Source organism: Manacus candei, unplaced genomic scaffold (assembly GCF_025592945.1).
Source record: "Manacus candei isolate 608988 ecotype Guabito, Panama unplaced genomic scaffold, ASM2559294v1 h1tg000086l, whole genome shotgun sequence".
Lineage (NCBI taxonomy): Eukaryota > Metazoa > Chordata > Aves > Passeriformes > Pipridae > Manacus > Manacus candei.
In genome coordinates, this window is record NW_026138134.1 from 6,921,132 (window position 1) to 6,931,095 (window position 9,964).

The following is a 9,964-nucleotide window of genomic DNA, read 5'->3' on the forward strand; positions in this document are numbered from 1 at the left end:
TCAAGGTCCTATTTTTTTGCCCCTGTAACCTGAGGCAGGTGCAGCCTTGACAAGTGCAGTTCCACTTGACACACACTCGTTTTTGCTCTCACTTATCTGAGTGCTGCTGGAAATGTGAAAAAACCTACTGTGGAATGATTGAATTTGCCCTTGTGAGCAGAGTTGTCACTCAGGTGGATGCTGGTACCTTCCTCACCTGCTTAGTGACAGTGGCTGCTCTTGCAGAGCCACAGTCACAGCTGGCTCGTGTCATAGCTGGAATTATAAGCTGTTCTTAGGGAAGTAAAGCAATTTTAATGCTGGTACTAAAAAAAATGTTGTGCTTAGGACCTGGAAGCAGTACCAAGTTCTGCTCTTGCAGCTGATTTTGAAAACTGGGGTTTAAAAATTTTAGAGGTACTACCCTGGGGACCTCCTCGTTCATCACAATGCTGGGTTTATACATCTGTTGTATGTTTGTTACCAGATATTTTGTTTTTAAGATGCATCTATGCAAAATGAGGGCACGGGGAGCTTGGGTGATGATCCTGTCCCCGTGTGCTGCCCAGGGAGCAGGAAGGCAGGTTTGTCCCCGTGCCCTTGCTCTGCATCCCACATGTCCTGTCCCACATGTGGCCTTGTCTGAGCAATTCTAGCAGCAGAGCAATTGGAGAATGCTGCGGGATCCTCTGGGACGAGCGGGGTGATGGAGATGGAGGAGTGACACCGGGACGTGGATCTCTTCATTAGTGGTTCTGGAAGGGCACAGCCCCCGTCTTGGCATAGAGCAGCAACTTTGATTAGCTTTAACCCAAAAAAATGAATATTAAAATCTTAATTTAATTTAAACCACTGTCATTCACAGTCATGGCAAACAGCGAGCAGAGTAATTATTATGCAAATGAGACAGATAGAAAAATGATTAATAATTGCGCAAATTAAAAATTATTGTAAACATCCTGTGACTAGTGATAAGTCAGGGAGGAGCGTGCGGGGGAGGCAGCGGGGCTCAGCCACCTCCTGCATCCTGATTCCCTCATTAGTGGGATCAGCTAACGAGGAGCCCAGGGGTGTCTGGGGGAAGCTGGGGCCTGGCTCCCGAGGGTGGGACAAGAGGGCTGAGCTCAGAATCTGCTCCAGCTCCTGTCTTTACACTCTGTTACTCTGAGAAAAGCTGGGGTTTAAGCCGTTTTCCTCCTTTTTGGAGTCCCTGAGGTCCTGCCACTGCCTGTCTGTCCCTCTGGAGCTGGCACTGGCATCCCAGCAGCCTCCCCCTGCCCAGCCCCCAGACAGGCACCTGCTAATGACCCTGGGAGCTTCCCCCAACAATTAACAAGCTCATTTGTCTGGTGTTCTGCTGCTAATTGCACAACAGTACTTTTTCCCCTGTTTTCCTTTCCTACTTTTGCAAGGAGCAGGATAATACCAGTAACAGGCTCTCTCTGGCTCGTGGGCTTCCGTGGGCACTGCTCGTGTCAAGGACGAGCAATTAAGCTTGGCCTCACGCGTCGTAATTAGATTTTTGTTGATGAGCTCATGGTAATGTGTTTAGATTAAGAGCTTAATTCCTGGGGTGTGACACTGCCTGCCCCCCAGGAGCCCCCTGCCCACGGGACGGGGACTCGTGGGGTTGGTGGGAGGGATGGTCCTGGGAAGGGACCCTTGGCCACCCTGTGTCTGTCCTGCCACACCTGTCCTGTCACACCTGTCCCTGTGAATGTGGCTTCTCCCCCCCTCACCTGCCTCTTGGCTGTTGTTTTTTTAACAGCTCCAGCAAAGTGGATTCTGGAAGTGCTGTGTTATTGCACCGTTTCCTGCTGAGTTCTATTATTTTTTAATTAAAAAGAGCCTGAGATTTGTCATTTAATTTCTCTCTAACTGGCAGCAGCTCCAGGTCGCGGGTGCTGGGAAGAGCTGGTGGCTCCCTAAATCGTCCCAGGCTTTCAGCAGGGAGCACTGGGGGATGGTGCCACAGTGGGGTCCTCCCAGGGCACCCCCCTCCCCATTTCTTTTTGGGGGAGAAGAGTTTTTCCCGGCAACTCCATCCCACAGCAGGGCTGGGAATGAAGATCCCCGAGACCGACAGGTTAGTGATTGTATATGCATATGTGCACTTTCCCTAATTATGGAATAATTAGGGACACGCAGAGATAAAAATTACTAATAATATTTACTCTAGACTCTTATTTTTTTCAATAACCTCTCTCTCTCTCTCTTCCTCCTTTGCCGAGTCTTGGTGGAAATAACTTTGCAGATCCCAGTTAATGAATATTTGTAAATGCAAGAGCATTCGGCGCCGGAATATCCAGAGGGCATCCTCTCTCTGCCTTGTAATTTTTTTTCACCAGATATTTAATATTTATGGTTCCACAGCCTCGTGAATAAAGAGCCACCCGCAACCCCCCAGGAGCTCGGGGGCCGGGATATTTATGGCGCTTCCTCTTTTCCTTTTCAATTACAAAGATACCTCACATAATTAAGTGCTAATAACCTTGTTAATCTAAAATTGATACTCTTTCTCCTGGCTATCTCTTAATAGAATTAAAAACAGATTAATAATCAAGGGTAGGAGGCATGGCGTGCAATTCAGGGAGAGGGGCCACGCTCCAGCCCCTCCCTGTGCTCCCGGGAGCTGGAGCTGGAGCTGGGCTGGGATGGGCAGCAAGGGGAAAGGGGCTGGCAGGGAGATGTATTTTCCCTCGTGCTCTTTACACAGCTTAAATTTTTAAGACAAACAGCCATGTAACACCATCTCCTAATGAAACTGTTTTTTGTTAATTAATTATGTATCAAGGCTCATTTTCATGCGCAGCCCGGCTCCGCTTCCCCTCTGCCGAGCCTTTGATCTGTCAGAGGCTAAATGGGAGATAAATAATCAAATTGAGAAGCAGCCTGGATGGAAATAAACATGTTTTAGATGCGTTATCTGGCGGGTAGAGCAAGGCCCTGGGTAATTGGGCTCATGGTTCAGCCACGCTCTGCTGCACACCCAGGGTGTGGGAAGGTTCCTGTGCCTCAGTTACCCTGTGGCCACCCCAGGGGGACAGCACCGTGTCCCCACCATGGAATGGGGTCTCAGGGGCAGCCTGGCCGCCCCTGCCTCCTCCAGAGTGTCTGCTCATCCTCTCCAGGAGCAGGAGGACGTGGAGGACCCCCTCTGCACTAAACTGATGAAGAGTTAAAACTGCAGCATTTCTTTCTTCCAGTCCACGAAAGATTCCGGCAGCTCCGGGCCACAACCGCTCCATGCCCGGGGTAGTTGGGATGTTGGCAGTGGACACGGTTTCAGCATAATTTAACACAATCTCTACCAATTTGTTACACCTAAGTGGAGGCAGATGTGCATCCATATTCATTTTGGAGGAACTTCAGGAATTATAACTTCATCAGCCAAGGCCGCCCGCCGCTGCCGCCAGCCCGAGTTCCTGTGCAGGAGAAGGTGAGGATGGCAGTGCCCGGAGCCTGGTCCCCTCTACTGTGGGGACAGGGATTGCAGGGCTGACAAAGCAAGGCCCACGGCCTCGGCTGCTCCGAGGGATGCCCATGGCCACGTCCCCAGTGACTGTGGCTGCTCCAGGGGATTCCAGCAGCAGTGGCCGAGGGCAGGACCCTCTGCCTGTTGGCACCTCTGGCCCCAGGGCCAGGCTGGTGCCCTGCTGTAAACCAAGTGTTGCTCCAGCAGTAAACACCCTCCAGAAGGAATTCCAGATTATAACTGTGGAGTGCTTTATGTCCCTGATGCCCTGGCAGTGTTCTGGCCCTTGTGTAATCACTGGCTAACGAACAGATTTCCTCCTGAAGGGCCCTTCTCTGAGTGCTGCAGCACCCAGGGCTCTGCCCACCTACCCTGGGGGAGCCCCTTCTGCTGAGTGCATCGATGGGGGGCTGTGGAGAGCCCCAGAGAGCAATGCTGGCAGCAGGGATTAGAGCTCTTGGCTGCTGCTCACACCACAGCCTTCCTCAGCCTCCTCATCCCGCTCGGCACTAACAGCTCCTTGCCCCCGGCTGTGCTCCTGTTGGGATCCCAGGGAGGTTTACGATAGGAGGTTTCTCAGTGGATTAGGAGGGAGTTTATTATATTGCAGCAGCTCCTCTTTAGGGTGTTTGGGTGGTGATGTGGTTGTTTCCTCTCTTGGTGATGCAGTTGTTTTCTCTCTGGGTGCTGTGCTGGGACACTGGCCAAATCCAGCCCTGCTCAAGTGCCGTGCCATGAGGTCCCCAGCCTAGAGGAGAGGAGCCCTGTTCCAGGCAGAGGACATGGAGACACCACATCCCCTTCCTGGCCAGCGCAGCTCCAGTGCTACAGGTGAGCACCTGCGACCTTGCCCTGTGCCGGGGTGGGCAGGGAGGAGGGAGCAGTGCTGGGAGGCTCCAGCCTGGCTCCCATGGGAGGCCCTTGCTGGGATGCCAGTGTGTGCTCGGGTGGCTGTGCCAGGGTGCCATTGCAAACCCAGCCCCAGGGATGGTGCCCACTGGCACCACCCAGCCCTGGGCAGCCTGACTGTGTGTGCCACCACCCCTCCAGGCCCCACTCCCGCTGCTGGGAGGTGAAGCCAAGCACAGAGCAATCAAAGGGAGCACTCAGAGAGCCTTGTCCCCTCCAGGCTTGCCCCGGGCCCTGCCTTTGGGCTTCTGAAGGCTTTGCTCCAGCGGTGTCAGTTCTCATTAATCCACACATCAAAGCTGGGGCTGCCAAACATCCTGGAGAGACTGTGTGGGATTCCTCAGCGGTGTGGCAGGCGGGGAGGCAGAGGGGCAGCTGTGCAGGGGGGCTCAGGGAAGGGAGGGGGGCTCCAATGCTCTGGCTCGTGCCCACGGAGCCCTGAGGGAGCTGCCAGGGGCTACATAGGGAAGGTGTGGGATGTCCCTGGACAAGAGACAACTGGACGTGGCACTCAGTGCTCTGGTCTAGTTGACAAGGTGGTGATTGGTCAAAGGCTGGTCTTGATGATGATCTTGGAGGTCTTTTCCAACTTGTCCCAGCTGTTTCTGTGATTCTGTGAAGGAAGGGCACTCCTGCAGCAAGATCTCCCATGTGTCACGTGTATGCAAGCAAGGAAAAGAGGTTTAGCAGGAAAACACACACAAAAAACCCCCCACAGAAGGTGCTCCTGTGCACTGGAGAGTGGGATTTGCCCGCCAAGGTCCTCTCCGAGCCGCTGTCAGTGCAGACTGGGATTCCCTGCTCAGCTCCAGCGTGGCTCAGCATTCCTCGAGCTGAGCTAATCAGGTCAATGCATTTTTAACAGGGCATAGGAAATCTTTATATTTTTTGTCAGGCTCATTCTTCTCCCCCGTCTCTCTGTAGGGGCTGAATTATTTAATGCTGAATATCAAGCAGAGCTGGTTTCCCTTTGCCAGGTGCTGACAGTGCAGTTTGGGGCTGCTGAGATTGGCAGGTGGCTGTGCTTTGAGCTGGGCCAAGGGGGAACCCATTGTAGCAAGCAGATTACCTGCTTCCAGCTGGATTTACAGAGCAACTTGTGTCCCCCTTCCTGGCATTGGAACAAGAAGGATAGAGCTGGATAAGGGATGAGCATCCAGTGCCAGGACTGGGTGCTCACAAACAGTGCTGTTCCCAATTTCCCGAACCCTGATCCTAACCTGTCTCCTGTGCACAGTGAGAATGTCTATTGGAGTTTGGGGGTTGATTATTTCCGTCCTGGGAAAGGACTGGAAGAGCAGGCAGAGTAGGGCACCAGGGGATCTGGCAGCCTCGCCCCAGCAGCTCCCTGGTTTGTGGTGTGTCTCTGGAGGGGTGGCCTGGAATTGGGTGACAGGCAAGGATCACCCGCCGGGCACACAAACACAAAAGGCTGGTTTGTGTATCGGGGTTTATCTTTCCCATTAATGGCTTTCTAAATTGGTGGCAGTGGAGCAAAAAACCCAATCTGAACTCGGAGCATGCATGATTACTATTGTAATAACCTTGGCTAATAAGAATATGATGTGGTGTTAGGCTGGGAAAGAAAACACATTTCTCATTAGCTTTTTGATTAATTACTCCACATAATTTCCTAGGGGGACATGCCTGGGACTGATTGCCTTTGCTTTTGACGCGTGGAAGTGGTTTACCTTAACTTAATAATTTTCTCGGTGACATTTTAATGGCAGGCCTCAATTAATCTTCAGTTGCTGGGTGGAGGGGAGGCCCTCACTCTTCTAGGGGTTCAGAGCACCACCTTTGCCCACCCTTCTGTGGGGCAGGGCAGAGGAGCTGCCTGAGGGCGAGCGATGCTCCATCGGCAGCCGTTCGGGCTCTGAGATCCTGGTCCTCCTTTCCCTGCCCCTTCCTGGTCATGCTTGGCCTCCCAGGGCTTTAAATACCTGGGAATGCAACAGCTGTGCAGCCACATCCTCACCCAGCACTGCCAGGGATCCAGCTGTTTGGAGGCATATGTTTACATGGCCTGGAAGCAACCGATTTCCTTCCGTGCATTATAACATAAATATTTTACAGGAGCTAAAATATTCAACACTCGTTTGATGTTGCCACATGGAGCGGGATCAAATGAGGGTGGGAAGGAGGGGAAAACACGAGAGGGAGCAAGAAGAGACTCATTTGTTTCCCTGCCTGAAAGTGGAATGATGCTGCATATTTCTGTGTCAGGAAATTACCCAGAACAGAGATCTCTGCTCACTGCTCCAGGAGCAGGTGCTTGGCTGGCACTGATGTGGCACCACACGGAGCCGTGTCCAACATGGCTGAGGGGTAGTGCCAGCATGGGAAATGCCCCAGTGGCACATCCTGCACCTGGGATGTGCATCCCGCATCCCAGGAGCATCCAAAATCCCTCCCTACGCTCTCCAGCCAAGCCTGTGCTCTATACCAGCATTAAAACATTGGCAGGTCCAGCCAAATTCCAACTAAACGGAATAGCAGCGTAATTCCAGGTCTTGCCCTGCTATCCTGGCATTTCTGGGGGTGCTGCCTTGGTGCTGCCCTGGGGGCAGCCGCTGCTGTGCCCACGCCAGGGCTGCGGGATGGAGGGAGCGAGGCAGGAGGGTGCAAATGCCCAGGAGCAGGGATGCAGCCCCAGACTGAGGGGCAGAGGGAAGCTGCTGCCCTGCACACTCCGATCCACTTTTGACAGCTCTGTGTGAGCAGGATTTGCTCGGCCAGCCGGGCTGGGAGCTGGGAAGCCACGCCGAGCTCAGCCGAGCATGCAGGGAGGATAGACGGGATTACCGCCCAAATCCTGCTCCTGCTCCACAGCCACAGCTGCCTCCTCCCATCAAGCACAGCCTGGGGGACGAGGAGCAGCCCAAAAGGCACTGCCAGAGGTCCCTGCAGAAGCCCTGGGGCTCTGTCTGGGGGTGGGCACGGCCAGGCAGCACCCCCGGGCCCGCCGGCCCCACGGCAGGAGCTGACCAGGAGGAGAAGCGCCAGAGATATTTATGTTTCCATCCAAATGCACGGATCAAAGCTGACACTTTAATCTATTCAACAACATCTCAAGGATAAAAAAGTTGCAGGCAAATCACGGGCCTAAATTGGTAATATATTTTTGCTTGTCAGTTGACAAATCACTTTACAAACCCCCTCTGCATCTTCCTGTGGTTCCCTGGGTGTGCCAGGTTGGGATGTGCCAGCTTCCAGCCCCTGTGTCCTGGTGTTTGTGCCACAGTCCTGCTCATGAGAGGTGCTCAGAGCAGAGTTAGGCAGCATGGAGTTGGGGTTGTTGGTGCTTAGGTTTGCTCTCAGTGTTTCTTTCTATCACTCACATTTTACTCCTCTTCATGGCCTTGGGGTGGCTGGGGACACAGCTGTCCCAGCCCACTGTGGTGGTCATGGCACACCATCCCTGTGGAGTCCAGTGGAACAGCCAAGGAGTCCCTGCCAGACAAAGTTTGGAGCAGAGGGAGCCAGCAGGGAGGTGGCACTCAGTGCCAAGGGGTTTTTCTGCCTTGACTTCTTTTTATTGAGTTTCTTTTTCTCTTCTTTCTCTCTTCTGGCCAGTGCCAGGCCGAGTTGATGAATTATCCCAATATATATTCTGTCTGGAAAGAAAACACATATCATATATATCTTTGACAAGTTATTATTCTTCCTTATCAGAATATGTGTGCATCCAGCCACGCCATAACTCACCCTCCGTGTTGCTCCTGTAACCAGGCGGGAGGAGCACGGCAGCTCCGGCTGATCCCGTGTTCCCACGGTGGCCCTGGCTGGGTGACCCCTGTCCGGGTGTGCTGGGTTTGGGATGACAGGCAGAGAGCACCGTGTGCCTCCGCCGCCTGCCAGCGGGGGGGGTCTGGGCGGAGGCGAGAGCATCACGTCGAGCTAATTCGGCGCCTGCCTCACCTCCAGCTGATTGCCGCAAATTAAATTTCACGCCACTGAGCCGGAGGAGCCGGCGTGCGGCGCGGGAAGAGGGGTGGATGGTGGAGGAAATCTGCAGTGAGCTGGCACAGCCTCCTGCGCTGGCCTGGGGGGCACACGGGGTGCCTGTCCATGCCCGTGTGCTTCCCGGGCATCCCCAGCCGGGCTGTGTCCCCCTGTGCTGGTCCTGAGCCCCTCCACAGCCCAGCAAGGTGCTGCCCAGTGCCCTCTGCCCGTGCCCCCGTCCTGCCTGTGCAGGGGATGTGCCAGGGGTTGGGTGAAAATCAGTTCACAGACGAGTGAGCAAACACTTCTGGTTGTTCCTCTCTGGAATGAAGCCCAGCAGGAGACCAGCTCTTCGTGGGCTTCAGGAGTGAGGAATGACGTGCAGCATGGCATGGAACTGGCCCCAGGGGTGCTGGGGGTGCAGGGTGGGCTCCCCGAGGGCGGGAGGGGTGGGGATCCCTGCCATCCATCCAGGTGTGCTGTGCGTGCCTGGATGCACGGCTGGGAGCAGCAGGAGCCCTCCCATCCCCGCTGTAGTGCCTTTAATGTTTGACTTATTAAGATAATAACTGCTCCATCTCCGCCGGTTTGAAACACGATCTAATAGGAATCTTACAACAAAAGTTGCCAAGCAGCCAGGCCAGGATTTACTAATAGACTCCGAGCGTGCTGTAACTGAGATGGAAATTAATTTAGTGATTAGGAGATTAATATATGGAGCAGAGCATATCCTTGCCTTTAAAGGCTGGGAGGAAGCTCTGGGATGAGGCATTCCCGTGGTGCCTTCACGGAAGGGGTTCAGCTCTTTAATCTCAGCTCTTCCTTCCAGGCTCCGGGGCGAGGCTGCAGGAGAAGCTGTGCTGCCTCCTTTTCTATTAAATCCAGTCTCCTTCCCCAGGTGTTTGTTAGCATTCTTTTGTCTTCACAGACACCTGGGCCTGGCATTTGGGGAAAAAAAAAAATCCCAATCCACCCCCTCGCCTCCAAGCCGCCTGAATCCGGGACAGCGGCAGCGCTGGGAGCGCACCCAGGGAGGGAAGCAGAGGGAAGCAGCGGCGTCTCGCAGCCTGCCCCCTTTTTATTTCTGTTGCTTGTGTTTAGCAGCAGCTGTGCATCCATATTTATTGAGGGGAAGGGAAGAAAAACCGACGGTAATCCTGGGAAAGTGGAACATCTTGTAATTATCCGGGTAGCTCGGCTGGCGTGGGCACACACGGGCTCCCGGGAGCGTGGCCTGACTGCAGCGTGGCTCTGGAGCCCTGGCTCTGGGTCACTGGGGACAGGAGAGATGGGATGTTAAACGTGCTCTGAGCACTGCAGAGGGAAAAGGGAGTGATGGACAAGTCTGTCCCTCTGAAAGGAGTGGAGTGAGGAGCTGCTGGCTCAGTGGCTCCGTGGCTGGGGTGAGGTCAGAGCTGCCTCCCTCCCCAAAATGGTATTGAGACCAAAAGCTGGGGTGGGAGACAGCAAGTGGCAGGGAATCTGTTAAAAGCACAGCCCTGGCTGTGCCTGGAGAAGCAGGAAGAGCAGGTGAGGTGGGAACCAGGAGGAAAATGGAAATGGCACAAGGTGCCTCTGCACCCCAGGGCCAGGGGACAGGATCCAAGACCCTGCATGAGCCCATGGCTCCTCTCCACCTGCAGTCAGTGAGGGAGC